Below are 23,127 nucleotides of genomic sequence, written 5' to 3' on the forward strand. Positions count from 1 at the left end.
AATGTTATCTTTTTGCAAAGAAATTTGGTAGAGAAATTTACCTTATCCATTTTTAAAGGAGGAAATATGTATATATAGATATAGAGATAGATAGATAGATAGATAGATAGATAGATAGATAGATAGATAGATAGATGATAGCTATAGTGGCAACTGTTGGTAAATTCTCATTAGAAAAGAGAAAGACAAATGTCTACATGTTTAGATTCTCTTAAAAGTACTAGCTTCTCTTGCTGAATTTGGGCTATAGTGTTTTTTAAGATAATTCAAAGTATCTATTTAGTGTTACATTTAAATTTAAGAACTAAATTTAAGTAAATAATTTGAATGCCATTCTTTTGGAATTTTCACTGTGCTTGTATAATGAAGATCAAGAGAGTAGTAATTTACAGAGATAATTCCTTTGTGCTAATGAAATAAGTTGTTTTACTGAATTACTCACAGTGTTACACTTATCATTCTCACATAGTTCTGTTTCCAAAATCATTATTATATATATAACATGATGGTACATATTGTGTTATATACCATATATATTGCACATAGATGTACTAGTAGTTCATGTAGTTTCACTGGTATATGATGTCCACTCTATTAAGTACCACATGGTTTATTTATTTCTTCCTCTTTTAATGGCATCTGAATTCTTTCCAAGGTTTATGTTAATATTTTGTGTCCTAATAATCTAATTATTTTTTTATGTAATTCATTGCTAATCTGTAATTGTTGTTCTTTAGTTGAATGGGTAAGTTAGAGATGATATGGATGTTTAGCTTTAAGAAACAATGCTAACCCAGGTACAGTGATACACACCTATAATCCCAGCTACACAGGAGGCTGAAGTAGGAGTGTCACACCTGTGTTTTGCTTTTGCTGAACCTAATATATTAAGAATCATTTCATAGTGAATAGTCCTTGCTCATTTTATTTTCAATTTTGTCTGTGATAAATGTGGAGTTAGTATCTGATTCTTGCTGATGCCTCTGCTTCTTCCTCTTTTTTTCTTTATTGACCCCAGGGGTGTTTTACCATTAAGTTATATCCCCAGTCTTTCAAATTTATTCTTTGTTGTTGTCATTTTTAGACAAGATCTCACTAAGTTGCTGCTGTTGGTTTTGGATTTGAGATCTTCCTGCCTCAGCCTCCTGGGAGTGCATATGTGCATCACCATGCCCATCCATTTAATCTTTATTATTGCTGTTCTTTCTAGTGATATATGACAGTAGAGTATAATTTCACTTATTTATATAAGCATGGGGTACATCTTATTCTAATTAGCAGCCTGTCTTGTAGTACATGATGTAGTGATTCACTGAGGTGTATTCATACGTACATAAGAAACTTATATCAGAATCATTTCTTTTCTTTCTTGAATTTTATATGAATAAATTCATCTGAGGGTTATCTGTGCTAACAAATCACAGGGAGGACATTGTTGTTCCACACAATGCCATCTGTAAACAGGCAATTTTCCTTGCTGTAAACCTGTTTGTATTGAAATTCACTTGCAAAGGTGAGGGTGGAATTTTGGAGTCCACCATTAGTGAATGCATGTGTCAAATAGGGAGATGGAGTAAGACTTTACACTTTCATACTTCCTGTCTCCTCAAGCACCCTGTGTATCCTTTGCAAGAATAGCTGAATTTCGGGTGAAAGCTTGTGCTTCAGAATTCCTGTTTTTACTGGTTTATGAGAGACTGCTGATTTTAATTTTCTTCCAAAATCAAAAATAAATTTTATGAGATCCATTTATATTTTGTAGAATCTTTAAATGTTGTGGTTTGCCATTAGAGAAAATATTAACATCCTTTTAAATTTCTTTAATATTATCAGAGATAGATCTTAATTTTCTTGAATAATAAAATAATTTATAGATATTTCTCATATATATACTTGAGTGTAATATCTGTATTTTATATACCATTTCTCTTTGTCTTTGTTTAAAGTATTCTATAGCACATCATGAATTTTATCATAGTGTGTACATAAATTCATTATTTTTTCCTTCTAAATGCTTCTAGGTTTTGTTGTGTGAAAGGACTTTTACCTACTCAGATTATGATATTACTTTTATGGCCCATGTATTTGGTGTTATTTCTGATTTTTCATTGCTTTTTATCAGCTAGCACCAGAAATTCTCCAAATCCTCGTCATACAATATAATAAAAGTTAATAATCTTCAATGCTAGCTTACTGTTGTGTCCTTTAAATAAACCTATTTTTGGTCAAGAGATTTAAAATTTCAATAATTTGTTTATTGCACCAAATATTATTATTGAAATTAACTCTTAATAGAGTTAGTATCATACTTCATAGAATACCCTTACATCAGTAGTTTTCCTTCAAAATTATAATTTTCAGTTCACTCTTAAAGTCTTAAATAAAGCATTATTTCATCATTTCCTTTTTCAGCCAAATAATTCTCTCCAGGGTTTTTCCCTCCTATCTGCTAAGACCCATCTCTTTTATGTTTGTAATTAGTGTTGTTTAACTGACTCCATACTGAAATAAAGTGTGAACTCCTTTTAAATGGGAATATATTATGCTCTCTATGTCCTGTCATAGTACATAAACTGACATACACCAAGTGCTAAACACTGTTAAATGCATGAAATTATTAAGAAGGGAGAAACCAAAATGACATTGAAATATGCATGGATAATTGGACACAAAACCTGTATTTCTAATCTTAACCTCTTTCCTGAGATTCAAGTATTTATAGGTCAAATGTACGTATATGCTCAGACATGACTAATGTAATGTATAAAGCTACTCCTCTGCCCATCAGGTACAGCCATTTTACCCACCTCCCAACCACTTGTCAATCTGTGAACATCCTAGATAGCTATTAGTACATCAGTCAGCTTGCAAGTATCCTTCTCTGATATTCGTCCCCTGTTAGCCCTGAGGAATTCAACTGTTTTACTGTAGCTTCCCCGCCATCTTTTTTCCCCTCCTTTTGTCTGTCCTCCTCACTTTTCTCTATCCTCCTGGCTTTCCACTCTCTCTAGTATATGTCTTTCTTTCCCTTTCTCTTTTCCTCTCATTTTCTCTCTTACCCTGCAGGGAGACACTCTGTTTACTTAATAAATTCCCTTTTGTGATTTCCTGTTTTCCGGCATGGTTTCATGGGATTTCCTTACATCTGGTCCCTGACTTGGGATGGATCCTTCCACTGTCGCAAGTGGAACCTCATCTGACGCCCCAGTGCCCCTGGACACGGCATCACTTTCCATTCTGCCTGGTTGCTCTGCTCTGCATTTATCACCGGACTTCAGGTTGGTGAGTACACCGGTTCCCCTAGGCCGATTTATACCTTCAAGGCTGCTGAGGGGTGGGGGTATTAGTCGGTCTTATCTGCTGGGTGGATTCCTGATTTTATGGTGGAGATTCTCTCAGGTTTGAGGCTCATTTCGCGCTCCTGCACTCACCCTCAAAAACCCTGATATCAGGTCCTCAACTATTCTGGCTTTTGCCTGGCCCCCATGGATGTTTGTGTGATGACACTATCTATGTGCCACCTTCTCGTCTCCAGTTGACTACTCTGTGGCCTCAGGACGCTGAGGCACAGACTCAGCTGTATCATTCCCTACCATGGAATCTGGGTCCTCCAATCTGGCAGATTCCACCCTGGGAACTCTTCGCCCGACCCCCGGTACTTAAAGCCATCAAAATTCGTTTGTGTAATGTCACACAGCTTCCGTGAGTGAGCGGGCAGAATGAAAGGGATCCCTCATCTTCAAGTCTTTTCTTTCTTGCTTCTTGGCTCTTCCTGCAGGCTCAAGCACCTCCAGACCCTGCTTCTCCGTCTTCTCCTGCTTTCCCATGTAATATAAGCAGCCCCATTTGCCAAGTAGTGGAAGATAATTGTTTAACAATTTTCTGCATCCAAACCTAAATTAATTACTAACCAGTAAAAGATTTAAAAGGACCTAAACATCAAGCTTCTGCTAGAACATTTTAGCCCCTTTCAGAATCAGATCTTAGTCAAGGCTTACACTGAAAATGTAAATGGAGGAAGGCACTGTGGGAAGCCAGTCTGAAGCCCAAGGAAAAAAAGTGTCCATTTTAAATTTCTCCTGGGCTACAACTCAGAATACTTTTCTCCCTTTCATCTTTTTTTCCTTCTCATTTTCTCAAGCTTTAATTAATAACCATTATAATTTTTCTTTTAAGACTTTTGTTATTCTTAAATGCTATATTTTTGAGCTAACAATTTTGATCCTACATACCTAGGTTAATGATTTTTGATCAGTTCTTTTTATCCAAATCTAGAGTTATTTTTGAACATCTGTTACATTGCAATGGAGATAAATATTACAAGGCCTTTCTTTTGTGTTAAATATAAGTGCGCATAAAAATTAAAATTTTAAAAATGAATCCAAATATTTTTAATTCACTTGATTTAAAGACGTTCAATTTAAATTGGGTGAACTAATAGAAGTAAAATGTCCTAAAAATTAACTCTTAAATCTCTAAGTGGTCAAACTAATAAATGTTGATGTTTATAAAACTTCTAACATAAATTTTTCTAGGACTTTTCTTCAACAGGAAAGAGACGGCAAATACTGTTGGTACTTGTCTGATATCGTGGTTTTTCTACAATAAGATGAGTGAATTGAAGTCAACATGTATGGAACTACTCAGATGTGGTTGTTAGAGACATCTAATTAATTTACAAAGTTATTCCATGAAGTAACATAACTTAACAACATTATTCTTTATACATTAAATGTGTTCATATTTTCCAGGTATGCAAGCCTTTAAAGCAGAAAATTTATCAAGCTGCTATTCTCCAAATTAAACTTGTCTGTAATGGTGAACCTATCATTTAAAGGTTTATTATAGGACCTTTCATCAATAGGGTATATGTAAAATGACATTTAAGAAAGAGTGTAATGCACAGTAGCAAAAATGGAACAACAGTGACTGAAATTGGGGTCTCTGATGACCTCATGGCTGTGGCATTCCTGTGCCTGGGAGTGCTCCTGTGCAGGGGCACAAGGTGCCTCACTGCTGTGGCAGTACATTGATCTCAGGCACACAGCTCTTGGGCAGGAAGGAATTCTTTTGCTAGATAACCAGTGTTTCATCAGCTCCCTTCTCTGGTTCCTGCCCACCTTACAGTAACTTTGGAACCTAACATTGCACATATATAAAGATTGCTGACATAACTCTTTAGATCCGTGTTTCCATCAGAGAACAGAGCTCCATCTGATCTCAGCTTAATCTTCAAAATCTGTGTTTATAACCCTTTATTTTCTAATACTCCTTTGCCCCTCACTGAAAAGCCCCACGTGCCTGAGATAAGGCTCTGCTCACAACCCTGCTACACATTACAACGGCTCCAAAGTAAGCCTGACTTTAACTCATTTAAAGTTGTGTTCAAAAGTTTGATGTTTGTTGTAAAGATTACTGTGATCTCAAATGGGAACTCAGCCAAAATTCAAGATAGCTATTGCACAAACTGAATGTTTTACTGTTGGTGATTCCATTTTGCATTTTCCTTGTAAACTCTAATTGTTGCCTGATCAATATTTTGCAGAAGTATTGCTTCAAGAGCAAACATCATAAATTAACTTGGAATAGTAAGCCATCACCTATAGGACAGATAATGTAAACCCCAATTAGATAAAAGGGGGTAAATAAGTAAAGTTATAGACATTGAAGCTAATGCCCAGTACTCTTACTTTATGACTGGTGAGACTGACTTGCTTAATGGTTAAGATCAAACTTAAAGATTGAGATTAAATACAGAGGTCAAGAAAAGTCCATATTTGGGTCTTTCCCTCAAAGTCAGCCTGAACCCAGGAAACAAGAGGACTTCAAGGAGCTTTGCAAATCTGGGTCACACAACCTCCTGACCAAAGAGATTGATGAGACCACTAGAGGATGAAAAATCACTCAGTGTATCTGCTGCAGAGGAGGGTCATGGAAAAAGGGAGACACCCCTGGTGCTTTCAAGGAAAGCCACCTCATGGAGGAGACCCTGCCTAACCAATGGCACTGGTGGAACTAAGAAGCTGCTCTTAAGTTCTCTATGAGTGACCCCTGTGGGAACTCACCTGATTCTTTAATAGAACAGGAACAGGTCACTTCGACCAGCTTGATCTTCAACACCTAGCAAAACAGTTAAAACCAAAATATAGCCATTCTTGGGCATTTAACAGAAATAATAGTTAAACTTAACTTAAGATGTACAGTTGTGTTATCCCACTAGAATAAAGACTAAAAAGAGAGATAAAGACAAAAGAGAGATTCTTAGGCAAATGTGCCTGATAACTATCAAGAGAAACTGCCACAGTCAGAAGTTTTTAGTCAGTTTAGGACTACAGACACAAGTAGGCTTATTCTATGTTTGCTAGTATTTCTACTAAATGTTGTGTTTACATTCCTGATAACCTAGACAATGTTAAAGTTCCCAAATAAAGGCCTTGTCCTCTCCAGCATTTCCTAGGCCTTGTTATGGGAAAAACTTCTCAGTTCTTCCACCCCCTGGTGAGGAATTATTGACTTCTGTCATCTTTATGATATGCATTGGCATGTTTCAGATTCTGCAACATTTATATTGTATCAATCTCATTTCAGTACTCATGTCTTTTTGTTCTTCTCTCATAGAAGCACCCATCCCCAGATGCCTTTACAACCTGCTCTTCCCAACCGGACTTCTACCATGAACCCCTCAATTGACCTGGTTTTTAAAAAGGGAACTCCAAACTGCTGGCCCCATGCTGCCCCCTTCCAGCTCGAAGAAGCCAGATTGGTCATCACCCCTTTTCCCTACAGCAGTGAAGGAGTTCCTAGAATTAGAGGGGTAAATGAAGTCAGAATTGGGGACAGGCAGTGTAGATATAGGGGATCAATCAAATCAAGGAAATGAAATCTATGAAAACTATCTGCCTTTGGAAGTCTGGAAGGAGAATGGACTTTTTACATCTCACCTGCAAAACCAACCCCACTTAGGCAGGAAGGAGAGAGAAGGCTTCAAAAAGAACTGGAGTGCAAAATATTTTCTTTTAAAAAAAGAAATGGGGGATATAATGTATAAAGCTGCTCCCCCGCCCATCAGGTACAGCCATTTTGCCCACCTCCCAACCACTTGTCAATCTGTGAACATCCTAGCTAGCTATTGGTTCATCAGTCAGCTTGCAAGTATCCTTCTCCGATATTGGTCCCCTGTCAGCCCTGCAGAATTCAACTGTTTACTGTAGCTTCCCTGCCATCTTTTTTCCCTTCCTTCTGTCTGTCCTCCTCACTTTTCTCTATCCTCCTGGCTTTCCACTCTCTCTAGTGCGTGCCCTTTACACACTTTTCTCTGTCCTCCTGGCTTTCCACTCTCTCTAGTGTGTGCCCTTTCTTTTCCTTTCTCTTTTTCTCTCATTTTCTCTCTTACCCTGCAGGGAGACACTCTGTTTGCTTAATAAATTCCCTTATGTGATTTCCTGTGTCCGGTGTGGTTTTGTGGGATTTCCTTACAACTAATAACTTACTCACCCTGGCAGGCCAAAAAGTTTTCCCACAGTCATTCCTAACTTTGTGTTTTATATCTCTGTTGAATCATTGTTCTCTGATTCCTCAAACTATAAAATAAGCCGCTCCTATGCTTTTTACATAGAGGTTGGTCCCCTTCCACTTCTCATCATTCTATGCTTCCCATTTGTAATCCAAGATTAGAATTAAAAACTGAAACCAGAGAATAGCATCAAGTCTCTTCAAATTCACCTGAACTTTCCTTTTCCACACTGTTTCTGTGTCACTCTGTGCTCCGCACATACTGAACTCAGGTGATCACAATTTCTGCGATTTCGGCATTATCATTCTTTATCTTGAGTTCTTCCTCTCCTCCTGAGTAGCTATCTTCTGCCAACTTTGCTTCTAGACAGAGTGCAGAGTGCCCTGAGATAGCGGCTGGCATTGAGCCAAGAGGTGGCACTTAATTAGTGTTAATACACACAATCTCTTATGACCTTTTGCCTAATTAGTTAATGTCTCCTTTGTGCTAGTGGTCAACAGATATTCCTCTTTCTTGATTGGTACCGTGGCACATGTTCCAATCCTGCTACTTAATCCTAAACTGATTGGCTCCCTTAGGGTATATAAGACATTCTCTTCCCCTGGGAGGAGATCGCAGGACAGAGGACAAAAGCCACACCTCTAAGTCGCAGTTTGCAGATCACAGAACGCAAGATGAAGAACACACCTCCAGATCGCAGAATGTGGAACTAAGCACACACCTCTAGGTCACAGGTCACAGATCACGGAATGAAGGTAGCAGATCTCAGAATGCAAGACTAAGCAGACACCTCTAGATCATAGATCGCAGTTCGCAGGACGGAGGACTGAGCATGCACCTTTAGGTCTCAGGTTGCAGGACCCATGACGCATGCCACACCCCGCAATTCCAAGAAGCAACCCACCTCTAAGAAGCAGCAGACCTTTAAGAAGCAGTAGACCTCTGACAGAGTAGTACCTCTAAAATTAAGCAAAGTCTCTCTTCCTCTAAGCAAAGTCTCTCTTCCTCTAAGCAAAGCTTCTCTTTCTCTCAAAGCCTCTCTTCCTCTAAAACTAAAAGTAAGCAAAGCCTCTCTTCCTCTATAAACTAGCAAGCAAGAAAGTAGCCCAGATAAAGATAATAAAAGTAGTTCATGTCCACCTCCGATAAATTCCCGCGGGATTGTTGTTGTGGGCAGCAACAACAAAGCTGTTGTGCCTGCTCCAATTCCACAAGGTTTTCTGATTTTCTTCTTCTAAAAGTGTGGCATCTTTCTCTGGAGACATGAAAAAGTATAACACTGTTTGATAATTAGTATTTACCTCCTTTCATTATATTATGTGTCTTCTGCATACTAATATGTAACCAATTTTAAGCCAAGACCTGCATTTATGTTTCCCATATTATTAAATATCATTTTCCATAAGATATACCATACTATTTATTGAACTTCTGTAAATGCATTTTTATTCTACTTTGAATTATTAATCTGAAGTTATTCAAATTTTTACTATTTTAAAATATTTAATGCAGAATTATTAGACTACTAAAACAAATTCTGCACAAATGTTTTAAAGGTTCTCATAATTTAACAAATGTCATATACATGCTCCACCCAGAAAATAAGATTGACAAAGTTGTCTGTACATGCATCCTTTCCTACTTTTGGAAATTAATATTTGACTTGCTTCTTACCAAAGTTCTTACTTAACACAGTGAACACTCCACCACTAAAGAACAGTGCAGAGAGAGAGACACTGACACGAAGTTTGAGAAATGGGTTTTGACAATTCTTCTGCTGCAGTTCTGCTGTGTCAGGTGTGGATTCTGTGGGAATGTCCTCTTGTGGGCCTGTGAAATGAGCCACTGGCTCAACCTGAAGATCAATCTTGAGGAACTCCTGCAGAGGGGACATGAAGTGACAATTCTGACTTCTTCACAGAGTTACTTGGTTGACTATTACACACCTTCAGCATCCAATTTTGAGGTGATCTTTGTGTCAGGGAACCAATAGGACACAGAGAAAATACTTAATGAGTTTTTAGATATAGCTGTGAATATCATGCCATCATTGTCACTCTGGCAATCAGCAAATTTATTTCAAAACTACTTTCATGATCTAACTGTACATTTTTGAAGAACTCTGTCAGAAAGCAGTCTACATTGAGTCCCTCATAGAGAGGCTCTGGGAAACCAAGTATGATGTCATGGTTATAGACCCCGTGGTTCCCTGTGGGAAGCTGGTGGCCGAGTTGTTTGGGGTCCCTTTTGTGAACACAATAAGGCTGTCCATGGGCAACACTAGAGAGAGATACCGTGGGCATCTTCTAGTTCTGCCTTCCTACGTGCCTATTTCCATGGGAGGAATAACAGACAGAATGACCTTTCTGGAAAGGGTTAAAAATATGATGTTTACATTGTTCTTTGACTTCGTGCTCCAGCAATATTACTTTCACTTTTGGGATCAATTTTACAGTGAAGCATTAGGTAAGAGACTCTGCTTCTCATGGTACACTAGTATCCAAAGACCCTTAGGAAGCCAAAGGAAAACCTGCAGAAATGTAAGGAATGCATTTTTCAAATCACTGATTTCCACATAAAACTCTGTAAGTGATAACAATGAATGGTGTGTTAAACTAATTAGCAAGGGAAGACAAAACTACTTTCATGATCTAACTGTACATTTTGAAGAACTCTTTTGCCATGATTAATCCTTTTCTTTTTTCTTTCCTTTTTTTGGGGGGGAAGTTCTCTTGGGATTGAACCCACGGTGTCTTATCACAGAGGTACATCCCGCGGCCTTTCTTTTTATTTTTAAACTTTTGTTGAGCTTCTTCCTAAATTGTTGAGACTGTCTTTGAACTGTGATCATCCTTTCTCTTAGCTGAGAGGAAATTAAAAGTATGCATGACCACCCTGTAGGTTACTCTTTTATAATTATCAGAATGTTTTGTAAGAAACCTTGACACTTAGTAGATTCTTACCAAAATAGAAATAAAACCATGTACAAATCAATGTTACTCCAAGGGAAAAAAGCTTTTTCTTCTGCCAGATATATTCATAGTATATAAATACTTACAAGACATTGAACTTTCTTTTAGCATGCTATTCAAATTCTCATTGGTTAAAGGGTTAAAAAAAAGAAAAATTGCAGTGTATGACATAATAAGAAAACCTTGCATTATACCAGTAATAAATTGAAATGTGAGCTATTTTGAGAATGAAATTTAATCTGAATTTTGACATTATCTTAATTTTGCTTCCCCAGTTTTGAGAATACTTTCTTATTACGCTCAAATTTCTTCATATGGATTAGTGTACCTACCATTTCTAAGCATCTCATTAATCAGGTAGGAAACTTCAATATGTCCTGTGAACTGCTTCACCATAGCTGGTCATAATAAAAAATGTCCTAGGGTGATTTATACTTCTTCAGGGAATATAAAACAGAGACTTGAAAACTTAAATACAAAACTCTTAAAGAATTTATTTCTCGAGATTTTAAAAATGTAGTAAGTTTTTCACTTTCCTGGTAATACTTCAACTCATTTTTAGTTGCTTATCTTTTTTCTAATGATTGATGTTACTTTCTAATTTTCTTCTGAACCCATCAACTGAAGGTTTGCACTTCAACTATTTTTGAGAATCATGAGGAAATACAAGCTTCCACACAAAAGATGATAGTGGGTATTAAAACACTCTGGCTAATTTAATTCCACAATTGTGTTAATCTGCTAAACTAAGGTCCAGAGACTGGTGATTTAAAAATGTGCTTTTATCCAGTTCTGGAGGCTAGGAGTCTGATATCAAGGGCTGCAAGGGTGTGTTTTTCCTGGGGCTTCTCCCCTCTTGCAGATTCCTATCTTCCTGTGTCTGCACAAGGCCTTGCCTCTTCCATCTCTGTGCCTGGTGTGTTTTCCTTTACAGAGAGATACCAGTCATATTGGATTAGGGCCTCACCCTTTAATTGACTTAACCTTCATCGCCTCTAAGGACCACTTCCACTAATAGAGTCAGGTTTCTCCAAGGGAATTTGGGAAAACATAACTGGTCCATCACACTGATTTTCATACATACGTTGATTGGTGATTTTTATTTATACAGAATGGTGGGTTTCATTGTGGCATATTTGTGTATTCTTAAAAACATAATTTGATCAAGTTTACTCTCCAACACCACCCACACATGCTTCTCTTCCTTCTTTTTGATTCCTTCCTCTACCCATTGGCTTCTCTTCTACTTTCATGGCATTCCCTCCTCTTTCCCCACTTATTTTTCACTCCACCTTCTACATATGAGAGAAAACAAATAATGCTTTCCTCTCTGAATCTGACTTATTTAACTCATGATGATGGTTGGCAATTCTACCCATTTTCCTGCAAATGACCCAGTAAGTGTTTGGTTGATTCCACAACTTGACTGTTGTGAATTATGCTGCAATAAATATTAGAATTCCTGTATCACTGTAGTATGCCTTCCTAACCATCTTAAAGATTCTGGTCTTATATTTAGATCTTTAATACCTTTTGAGTTCTCTTTTGTACATGGTGAGCAATGGGGATCTAGTTTCACTCTTCTATATGTGTGTATTCAGTACTCCCTGTCCATTTGTCAAAGAGGCTTTCTTTTCTTCAATATATGTTTTTGTCAACTTTGTCAAGGATGAAATGAGTGTGTCTGTGTGGGTTTGTCTTTGTGTCTTCTGTTCTGTTGTGTTGATCTATGCTGTATGTGTGTTTTCATGCCAGCACCATGCTCTTTTGGTACTATGACTCTCCTATATTTTCTGAAGGGTCTTGAGATACTCCCTGTACTGCTCTGCTTCCTAGGATTGCTTGGGCTATACCGGGTCTTCTGTTCTTCCACATGATTTTAGGACTGTTGTTTCTAGTTCTTTGAAGAATATTATTGTTATTTTGTTGAGAATTACATTGAATCTATTCATTACTTTGAGGAAAATGGTCATTTCAATGATATTAATTTTGCTCTTTCATGAACATTGGAAGTCTTCCCATTTTGTAATGTTTCCTTGAATTTCTTTCTTCAGTGTTCTGTAATTTTCATTATAGAGGTCATCACCTCCTTGGTTAGGTTATTCCCAGATATTTTATATTTTGAAGTTATTATGAATGGAATTACTTTGCTGGTATTTTTATGAGTGGATTAATCATTGAAGTATAGAAAAGTTATTGATTTTTGTATGCTGTTACATTGATCAATTTGTTTATCATCTCTTAAAGTCTTCTAGTGGAATCTGTAGGATCATCTATGTATAGCATTATAGTACTTACAAATATGGATAATTTGCATTATTGTTATCCTCCTTGTACCACTTATTTCTTTCTGTTGCCTAATTCCTCTGACCACAATTTCAAGTAATATATTGAACAAGAATTGTAAGAGTGAATAGTCAACTCTTTCTTTTCTTGATTTTGAATAAAATACTTTCCATTTTTCCTCTTCAGTATGATGTCAGTTTCTTTGTTTCCCATGAATACCCTTTATTATTGCAAGATATGTTACCTCTATTCCTAGTTTTCTCGCAGGTTTAATCGTGAAGGAATGTTGTATTTTGTTGAGCATCTTTCTGTGTCTCAAAGTAAGCATGTGGTTTTTATCCTTTGTTCTTTTTATGTTGTGTTTTACATTTTTGATTTGTGCATATGACACTGATTTTCATTGAAATAATAATGTTAAAGTAATCCCATTTATAAATTCTTAGCTTTAGACAAGATTTTAAAATAATGTGATACTATAATAGCTTCTCAGTAAATAATTTAACATCTAGTAAATTGGACTTAAAGTTAATAAGACCATGACCTTGGCTTTAATTCTGCCTTCAGAGAGAAAGGGAAGAGAGAGAGCCATAAATATATCACTGTGAATCTTTGGTATACAGGGTTATGAGTGAAATCTTTTGGGAATATAAATTGAAGGCAAGCAGAAGCAGAAATATTATCACAGCAGAACAAAATGGGAGAGAACTCTTCCATTAAGCAGATGATGTACTGGAAATATCACACATTTTTGTCTGTGGGGACCCTCTTATGATAGTAAAGTTTTAGTAAAACATTACCAGATGATTGCTCTGGTGAAAAGAAGAAATGGTCTTTCATTATCTCCAGAGGACTTTCATAATAGCTTAAGACAACTCAGTATTTGTCCTGGAACTTTCACCCTGGTCTCTCATGATATAGTTATGATTTTTACTTCCGATTTGCTAAGTTTCATCTTTCTTCTAACTTTCTGATAGTTATCTCTTTTTACCCCTAACTAATTTTGTACTTTTAATAAGAGTGCAAATATGTGATATTCTCTATGAAGGGGTTCCTTGATAATCTGTATTACATCCAAGAGCTTCAGTCTATAGTTAACAAATGATACTAGATTATATCAATGTCAAAACAGAAAACAATTCAAAACAAAATAGTAGGCATATTTGTATCTAAATATATCTGGTTATAAGCTCAGGTTTTGTAATGGGCACAAGTTGTACACTGACCTTGTTATGTCATGTTTTTAAACAGTGCTGTTCTATTTTACTTGGTTTACATTGAACAATAAATATTTTCCACCTTAATATCCATTGCAAGCAATTAAATTCTCTATAGCCACTACTCAAGGACAATGATGGGCCTACTTTGTATATTTAGTAAAGTTTAAGCTATTCCATTAAATAAAGAAAACCATGCTTCAGTGATAGAAAGCACACATAGAAACCGATAAATTGTCTACCAAACTTTCTACTTTAGTTTTTCACCATTAACCATCAAGGGATCTTTTTCTCCCCTAATATAATTAAAGCCACAATCCTTAGAGAACAACTTTCTTTTCTGACACATTGATTTGAAGAAAAGTGATTTAACTTTGTTCAACTTCGCCTTGAAGTTTTTCCTACTTATATGTAGACATATCTCTGGAATGCAGTCACTTCCAAACATGAATTCAGATTTTGCTATTCAGACTGATCGTATGATCTATGTAAGGTTTTCCTTGAAAACTTTTGTACTTTTCTGTTTTCTAATTTATTTTGTGAAACTAAGAAATGTCCTTTGAAATAACTGTGGCTAACAATTTAAAGATTAATTCAAACAATTTGTGCTGTTATTCTTTCAGTAGCTAACAAGCAAAGAAGTTATAAAAAAGTTAATTAAAATGATGGTCAAGGGCTGGGGAGATAGCTCAGTTGGTAGAGTGCTTGCCTCACAAGCACAAGGCCCTGAGTTTGCTCTCCAGTACCGCAAAAAAAAAAAAAAAAAAAAAAAAAGATGGTCGAAGCTGCACACCATGGCGTTCACCCATAATCCAGCCACCTCTAAGGCTGAGGCAAGATTGATCATAGCCAGTCTCCTCAAGTTATGGAGGCCCTAAGTAATTTAGCAAGATCTTTTCTCAGAAAGGGCTGAGGATGTGACTCAGTAGTTAAGCATCCCTGAATTTAAACTGTGGTATAGAACAATAAAGGTTTGAGGTTGTTTTGTCATTGCTCTTTCTTCTGACCTTATCATAGGTGTTAAAGATATCAGAAAATAGCAAATTTAGAAAATCATTATATTTTCACATCTTTATTTAAACAAGAGGAATAGTGTAGGTCCTCTTTATTTTGAAAACTAGGGTGGTTCCCTATTCAAGACAATTTTCAGAGATACCTGCTTAAACAGAGAAAAGGAATGGGATTTTGTCTATATAACACTTATAGTTGAAATGTAATCCTTAAAATATATGGCAAATTAATCTCTCATTCTTAAAAGATTTTCCTTTTGGTGCAAGTGTCTCATTGTTTTTTTTTTTTTTTTTGGCATTTCATTTAGTGACCAAGACTCACACAGTTTCTTAGGGTCTCACTAAGTTGCTGAGGCTGACTTTGAACTTGGGATCCTCCTACCTCAGATTTCCAAGCCACTGGGATTACAGGCATGTGCCACTGAGCCCAGCTCTCATTGATTTTATTCCTTCATTTTCCCATATTCCTTACTTACTAGGCAAATACAATGCACCAAGAATATAATTTAATTCAATAAAAATGTCAATAAAAGGACAAATAAAAATGGCTAAAAAAATTCAAAAGGAGCAAAGTGTATTTAAATTAAAAATAGCTGACTTTTCTTTTCCTGCAAGCACCATTAACTTGTCTTCATATTAAGATGTGTTCTATGCTATATTTAGCATTAGTCCATACATGATTTTTTTGTCCAATAGGGACAAATGCTAAATATACATTTTTCCTTTTTTTTTTAACCTGATAGAGATATGAAAATCTTTCCATTAATATTCACATTTTCACCATTCTTGGTAGTACCATAATAAGATTAATTTTTGATATAAAAAAATCACTGAATTACTTCAGTTCTGAGAAGTACTTGTGTTGTTCCAACTCTGCCACTACAAACAATATTAAATTGAATTGATTGTATTTGTGTCTCTGCCATGATGCCTTCAAATTTGTTGAACAATTTAGCATTTATCCTCAGACCTTTTCTGAAGTTGGGCAACATATACATTTATTCCATTTTCTAATGGGTTCTTTATCTTTTGACCTGTAACTGTTCTATCATTTTAGGCATTGTAAGACTTTTCTGTTATATGTATTACAAATATTATTTCAGTGTACCTACTGGCATATAAACTTTAGTCTAATTTAAGTGCATCCTTAAAATAATAGAATGAACTTCTCTATTTCCTGTAGCTAAGAGATTGCTACCAATAGTTTAGAAATTCTTCTTACATAGCTGGTTTTAACATCCTTTTGCAAAATTTCAAGGTACTAACATGGATGTTATTTTCTAAACATTGTTTATATTTTATAGTGTACAAATGGATGATTGGACTTGCTACTTATGTTTAATACTAATTTTATGATACAATTATGTATTTCTGTAGTGTCCACCATGTAACTATAGCAAGACATCTGTATACTTATAGTTTTTGTATAATGCTGAGAGCATTCTGGTATATGTCTTCTGTTCTATAAGAGCAATGGAAAATATTTTCTTCCTAATTGACAGAAAAGAGACTATAATATTGCTCCTACTTTGAAGATTTTAATCTACTTAAAATTTTATTTTTGCATATTTTATAAGGTGGATCAATTTCTTTGCATTTTACTTTTCTTCCATTCTTTTCCCTCTTTCTTTCTTCTCTGAATCATTCCTTCTCAACCTTCCTCATCTCATTTCTTTCTTCTATCTTTGCACAGGGTTAGGGAGTTTTCTATCAATGTTTGTTGAAAGCTCCTTCCTTTCCCCACATATCTGAAATGGTTGCTTTGTCATTCAGAACTTTCGTTACCAAAGTGGTTTTGCTGCTGTTTGTTATCCTACTTACATTCCTTTGTATTAGTTCTTGACACCTGTAGGATAATCCCCACTTCCATTGTAACTCTTTGACAGGAGTTTCTTCATTATTTTTGGCTCTTTGCTTTTCCATGTAGATTTTTTTCAAGTCACATATAAAGTTCTATAGAAATCGTCTTGATCTGTGAAACTTCTGATTTTTATATTGTAGTAAGTTTTACAATGAATCTGCAGATCAATTTGGGAGAATGGACATCCTTATGAATGTAGACCCTTGTAGTCCAAAACTTGTTAGCTGTTTCTTTATTATGGGTTTTAATAAGATTTTATAATTCTAAATATAGTTTAATCATGGTTTTTTTGATGTTGGGATTTAAAAAATAAACTACAATTCAGCCCCTAGTTTATACAATATTTTATAATATATTCAGATTTAAATTAAAAAAAAACATTTTAAATTAAATTTTTATCTGCTTGTGCACAGACATTGTTACTTATATTTAGCCTTAACTTTCAAAATTTAAACTCACAAATTCTAATGATTTATCTGTATTTTCTTTTGGATTAGATACAAAACAAAGCATTATTAGATAGATAATCACCTAGATCTTCTTTGTTCAAATAATTGTTTTCTTATTTAACTGCAGTAGTGTAGAACATTGTTGGATTGATATGTCCTTATACATACCATTGAATTTTTCTCATCCTGATGAAAATGCGTACAATATTTCAACACAAAAGGCTACATTTAATGTAGCTTTTTAAAATTTTGCATCTGATACTGTAAGAGTTCTTTTCTGTTCCTAATTTAGTAATAACATTCAACCTTACGAATAATGTTATTTTTATTTCTTGAAATGGTTATCAGATTTTGCTCTTTACCTATCAATAAAGTGGATGTATTTTTTAAAAAATTAAACTGTCAATTAATTCCTAGAACAAGTCTAACTTTTCCTTATCTTCCATTAAATTATTACTATATTCAGTTAACTAATCATTATGGGATTATAGCATCTAAAATGCAAGTAGGTTTGATTTTTAACATGATATTAAAATTATTTCTATATATAATAATGTCCTTTTCCACAATACATCAATTATTCTTTTTTTAACTCTACTTTTCTCTAACTTCCTAAGTTACAAACATTTTATTTTTTTGTTAATTATAATAAATGCTACAACTATACTTCAAGTCTCATATTTGCTGTTTCCCATTTATTTTTAATCTTTATAATTTTAATATTTTTTCTAAATAGATCTGATTTCATCATTGACAAAGGCTTTTTGAAAAGTGGTTCTAAATTTCTAAGTGTAAGCAGTCTATGAATTAGTTGATGGGAGAGTAAACTTCTCTAAGAAAAGTTTTAATCCCTGTGGTGTAAAACAGCAGCCTAATTATTTTTAATGGCTTTATTTTGTCAGAGTAGTCCTTATTTCAAATGGGCTCACAGATTCAGCTGGTGAGTTTGATGGCTCTACATATGACTCTAGTGATATTGTCAGTTTCTAAATAATCTGTAATATTCTTTCTCAATTATGGTGGAATTTTAAATTTCAACTAAAATTCCATTATGTTTTCCTTACAGGGTTCATTTCATGGAAAAATGTAAGTTTAATAACATTAAAGTCACCCAGTTATAAAAATACAAATAAAGTGGGAGGAATATAAAAGAAAGAAAATCCATGAAATAATTGTACAAATAAAATAAATTCACATAAACAATAGTTTCCAGATAGAGAAAACACTAGGTTGAAAAGATCTAATTATAATTTGTTCAAAAAGTCTTCATCTGGGCTGGGGATATAGCTCAGTGGGTAGAGTGCTTGCCTTGCAAGCAGTAAGGCCCCGGTTTGCCCCAGCACTGAAAAAAAAAAAAAAAAAAAAAAAAAAAAAAAAAGTCTTCATCTAAATCATTAAAGTATATAAAAACTATAAGTTGACAGAAAAATGTATTGCTTATAAAACTGTGAAGTAATACATATGTGGCTATATGAAAAAATAATTCATTAGCAGTCCTTACTTGGAAGTTGATTATTATACTAGTATTTTGATGTCTTTCTGATAATCAGTATATAATTGAATTAAAAATCTAATGTAAATTCTATGTCTTTAATCTGAGACTTTTCATACATGTCATTTACTGGATTAACTGGTATATTTTATTTTTACAACTGCTTTATGTTTTATGTTCTTTGTTTTCTATTTCTTTTGCATACAATTGATATATAACTGAATTAAAAATCTAATGTAAATTCCATGACTTTAACCTGAGACTTTGTATACATTGCAATACATTGTATACATCTTCCTTCTCTGAGTTAATTGGCATATTTTATTTTTACAACTGCTTTGTGTTTCCTATTTTTTGGTTTTTCTAATTTTTTTCTATTACCACTTATCTTTTAGAGACATTGGAACTAAGTTTCCTTTATTTTTCATGTTTTCCTTCTATTCGTGAGGCTGTCAAACATTTCAGTCTATGTCTTTAGAATGTACTCAGCACATACCACAGTATAAGTATATGTGCCTCTTAAGTTAGAAGTGAACCAGTTTTTTCATATTAAATGTATTCAGTGAATATCCAGTTCTTTAATTATCTCGTAAATCTATTTGGATTTATTTATCATTTATATGCCAATGACTCCAAAATTTGCAATTTGGGGTAGACTCACTTGTAATGCTCACCTCTAACTCCAAATGTCTATCACCTTTTGGATGTTTAGTTGTATTTCAAAAATTAGCTGACACCAAACATGTTTTGGAAGTCTTCCCCATTTTATTCAATTAAACTCAGTTCTTCTAGTGACTCATGTGAAAAATAACTGGGATCATTATACCTATAACTCGTTTTTACACAGTATATAAATTATCTGACTGGAGATTCTGTCCTTTCTGTTTTCAAAATGTTTGTAGGATTTGACAGCATTCATATCATCCATAGTTACTATTCTGGTTTGTGCTGCTATGATATGTCACCTACCATGAAACAATTGACTCTGCAGTGTGAGGTGCAGTAAAAACATATACAACATAACACTATAAATGCACAGAAATTATTTTTCCCTCATATAACTATCTACATGAAGAAAGTAAATTCTAGTCACAAAGTAATCCAGGATTCCAGAAATAATTATCTTATTGTTCTCACATACTTTGTGTTATTGTTCTTGCTCAAATAATTGGAGTGGGTTATTTGTAGACTGGCCTGAAGGAAAGTGAAGTGAAATAGAGAATATGCTTTTTTACTCTTTAAAAAAGGTGATCCAGAAATTGTGCATATGAATTTTCTCACATGCCACTGGAAATAAGTTAATATCTAGACAGCCTAGAAGTACTCTTTACATGTCAGTCTAACTAACATGTCAACTCAGATATTGATAACTGCCACTCAGGAAATTTTTTTCTTGTCTACATCAATTACAGTAAGATATGCATCACTAAATTCAATTACCTCCATGAGTTCTTTGAATTAAAAGTCATCTTTTTAGACTAACATAGTTTTAAAATAAAAGATACAATCAATTACAATATTTATTTGGCAGCTTATCTTTGATAATTTATTAATTTTATATTATGTAATTGTCCAATGTTTATTACTATTTATATAAATAATGTAATTACAAGAAAAGATTTGATGATAATTTAATTCAGTACTTTTATTCATAGTTCTTCAGTATAACTTTTAAAATGTCTTATGAAATTATTTGACAGTTCTGTATGTTCAGAAATTATTTGTCAAATTATTTGACAGTTCTGTTTGTTCAAATATATTTTTATTTTTCATTGTTTATGTGTGAAATTGTACTTCTCTGCTTTAAAAAATACAATTTTACTGAATCATTTTGGTCCGTCTAAAAATTGTGTCTGGAATTTATGAACATAAACTTTACTTAGGGAATTAGTGATCAAGACAGAATGAAGAACACATGAAATAAAGCACCCATTATTTGAAGTGCTAGGGATTAAACTCAGTCCCTTGTACAGCTAGGCTCAACCATTGAGCTACATGCTCAACACAAAATAAGGCACATACAGGGCTTAAACAATCTGATGTGGAAGATGTGGGGCAAAATTCTCTTCCAATCTCTGGAAATTTCAAGCTGAGAATCTTTGGGACATCTTTCTTCATGATCACATTTAGACATTGGCTATGTGACTTCACAAATATCTTCAAGCACTACTACAAAATGACTATTTCAAAGATGCTTTCTATTCCAGGCACTTATAGTTACTAATTAAATTAGAGATCTTAGTAAGGAAATATTCTCATTTGACTTTTTAATTTCTAAGTTGCAAAACACATTTTCTTGTGTAGGAAATGTTGATTTTATTTACAAATACTCATCCTTGTTTTACAAAACTCCCAAAGTTAATACTTAGAATTTGCCTCTTTCAAAAACCATCCTATAACTTAACACTAAAATAAGAATGTGATATTAATGTTATTTATATGTGCATCTCACATATAAGGGGTTTGTATTGGGTGTGAATTAATCAGGAACTGTTTATTGAAAACATAATGACAAATAATTAATAGGATTTTTTTCCTGAAAATATCACATTCATCAAGCTTTATCTGGTACTAAAAGTAAAATTGACACAATTTTAATTAGCTTCCAGGTAGTAAACAATATTTGATAAATGCTCACTTGTGTTTGTTATAAAATATACATTTAGTAGGTGCAAAATTTTCTCTAAAACATGTCCCTTTGTCCTTCAAGAACATACCATAAGAGCATGCAGATGAACATATTCAGAGAAATAGCCTCGGCAATATCACGAATTCACCAATCAGCAAAAACATTACATAGCTTAAAATGTAGACATTCAAAGAGTCAGAGAAAAATAACAGTCTTTTCATTGTTTTATATTACAGATTTTGTCTGAAACCATAGCAACAGGCTATGGTAGTGTTGTATATAGAAAGGTTCAAATTAGAGTAGATGTTGGCTGGATATAGCTTATCTTCTATCAAAGGAGAGAGAAAATGAGCAAATATTTAAATGAATAAGTTCAGATACAGTTGCTAGGAAGACAATAGAACAGGTAATAGTATAATAATGGGATTTTGGTCCTCGTAAGTCTTCAATGTGAACTCTAGTGGAGTTCAGTTTAATAATCTCTAATCCTAATTGAGTGGTAAGGTTATCAAGAGTATAAGACCAGTTTGAGGTTAGGTATATACCAAGCTGTCTTGTGAGATTAGAAATATGTGTCTGATTTTTCCACTCAACAGTAGTAACACATAGTCCTGTGGTAGTATAAATACATCCTAATCCCATAACTTGTTTTAACATGTCTACCTGTTGTTGTAATAAATATACTCGCTGGTTTACTCTAAGTATGCCAGCCTTTAAGTGGGCATCGATAACCTTTTGTGTTTGTAAAGCTGAGGCAGCTCTTTCAGCTATATTATTGACAGCTTGTGCTGTTGGTATTGTAGTAGCTAATGCTGTCGTTGCTGCCGCAGCTGCAGCAGCAAACACAGCCACCGCTGTAACCACTGCTGCTGTAATGCCGAAGTCTCTTTTGTTTCTGAACAAAATCACAGGCAGCTCTTCATGAGTTATGGAGACTGGTAGAGGCAAGAAAGTAGGAACACGCATAATCACTGCAACAGAAAACGGGGAGGCATTCCAACATTGTGAAAGGAAACAAGTTACGTTAGCATCAGAACAATTTAGGACGGTAGTATCATGGTTAGTTAATAGAAACATGAAAGGGGGTGACACACAAACTGGAGTGGGAGGAAAGGTTATGCTTCTATTACAGGTAAGAGACTGAGTAGCAGATAGGAAAGAAGAATTGTCCCAATTAGAGGAATTCCTCTGGCACAATTTATATTCCGCTCCCAGAAGGCTGAAAAATGACTGTATAGTAGTATATCCTTTTGTGTTAGAAAGCAGAAGCCAGTTATCATAGGGATTGACACATTTCATTCCTAACTGAACATCATTATTGGTAAAATTATCTCCGTAGGAAGTCATACTGGGTGAAAAGAAGAAACCATATTGAACAGGAGCAGCAGCTCCAGCATGTTGGCAATTAGACCATATGGGGGGAGAAGAATACTTAGGATTGCAAGCGGGATGGATTCGAGGAGTTACAAAGTCATTTCTGTTGGTGTGGTGTTTGCGTGGTATCCATGCTCTCATAACGACAGCATCACCTTTTAACCTTTTTAAAGATTCTGTTGTTATGGAATCATTGTTGTCGCGCTGCAAAGCTATCATCCCTACAGCTTGGAAGTTTGGGGATTCTAAGGCATTATAAAATAATCCTAAGGTTTGTTGATGTAGAGAAATACATGGGTCTTCAGTTGTATTCTCAGCACTATTGTT

General features: G+C 34.6%; 1 pseudogene across 1 annotated transcript in view; it reads left to right on the forward strand.

The window, feature by feature from the left end:
- The first annotated feature begins 8,376 nt into the window (after nt 1–8,376).
- Nucleotides 8,377–23,127, forward strand: part of LOC306669276 (UDP-glucuronosyltransferase 2A3-like) — a 31,820-nt pseudogene continuing 17,069 nt past the window's right edge. Inside the window, exons 1-2 of the transcript XR_013766757.1 lie at nt 8,377–8,447; nt 9,209–9,979. The product of XR_013766757.1 is annotated as a UDP-glucuronosyltransferase 2A3-like (transcript). The remainder of the gene's footprint in view (nt 8,448–9,208; nt 9,980–23,127) is intronic.

Source organism: Sciurus vulgaris (genome assembly GCF_902686455.1).
Source record: "Sciurus vulgaris genome assembly, chromosome: 9".
NCBI classification, from domain to species: domain Eukaryota; kingdom Metazoa; phylum Chordata; class Mammalia; order Rodentia; family Sciuridae; genus Sciurus; species Sciurus vulgaris.